At 34.7% G+C, this 1,063-nt stretch overlaps 1 long non-coding RNA gene across 1 annotated transcript in view; it reads left to right on the top strand.

The window, feature by feature from the left end:
- The first annotated feature begins 6 nt into the window (after window positions 1–6).
- Window positions 7–1,063, top strand: part of LOC128251300 (uncharacterized) — a 3,802-nt gene continuing 2,745 nt past the window's right edge. Inside the window, exon 1 of the long non-coding RNA XR_008267074.1 lies at window positions 7–941. This is a non-coding gene — a long non-coding RNA (uncharacterized LOC128251300). The remainder of the gene's footprint in view (window positions 942–1,063) is intronic.

Raw genomic sequence — 1,063 nt, 5'->3', positions numbered from 1 at the left:
ACACACACACACACACACACATACACACACACACACACATATGAAAATACAAATACATCAATCATCTAACCATCAGTAGATCTAACAGTATTTACTGTCAAATTTTGCACACTTGGAGCAGCTCACAGATTCCCATTTGAGTAACGGTCTCTACAGATGTGTGACTGTATTTCAGTCAGTTGATGGCCATCTTTGTGTTGTTGTAATGTCTACTTTGGTAAGAAGATGTCCTGGCAGTCAAATGCCCATCTCCCTCCATTACTGGAATTGTCTGTCAGACTAACAGTTTCAACAGTTTATCAACAATAATGTGTTGGCGTGTTGCCTCAACCGTGACACCAATTCTTACTTCCTTTACTTCACCTTCATCATCCAAAGATGTTTCTTTATTAATTATGGAAACATTGTTGATATATTTGGATAAGTCTGTGTGGTGTTGGTTTTGTTACATCTGAAGAAATTGCTATTTCTTAGGTGTTCTCTGTTATTTCTGATATAACACACATGGTTTGTTGTCTTGTTGTTGTGTTCATCATCATCATCATCACCATCATCATCATCATTTAACTTCTGTCGTCCATGCTGGCAGGGGTTATATTTATATATACAATACTCTCCCATAAGTATTTCTCTTGCTATGTCCAGTTGTTTTCATCAAGCCACTTGCATAGATAGATTCTTGCTGGTTTGTTGTGTTTTGTGTTTTATTATTGTGATATTTGTTCCATTATATCATATGATGTTATGATTTTGTAATATTGTACTTGTCCTCTTATATTACATCATTTGTAATACTACAAGAAGTTCCAGCTTAGCAAAGAAGAAAAGCTTTCAAGCCAAGCAGAGGCTTGTCATCTGGCTGACAATGGAGCCAACTTTTATCACAGAAACGAATGGAATAGGGATACAAATTTAAAGGAAAAAATTAAAACACCACCACTGTAAGTATTTACTGAAAATGTCAAGATTGACCAGTGAGTTTTCTATTTTGTACATAATCATGTTCATATGTTTTCTTAAGTCTTAATTCTTCCAATATGTTATTCTGTGTTTTGACAAAAAA

The sequence above is a fragment of the Octopus bimaculoides genome, chromosome 30 (assembly GCF_001194135.2).
Source record: "Octopus bimaculoides isolate UCB-OBI-ISO-001 chromosome 30, ASM119413v2, whole genome shotgun sequence".
NCBI lineage: Eukaryota > Metazoa > Mollusca > Cephalopoda > Octopoda > Octopodidae > Octopus > Octopus bimaculoides.
Note: the sequence above shows the minus strand (reverse complement) of the source record. Positions and strands in the feature narration are given on the sequence as shown.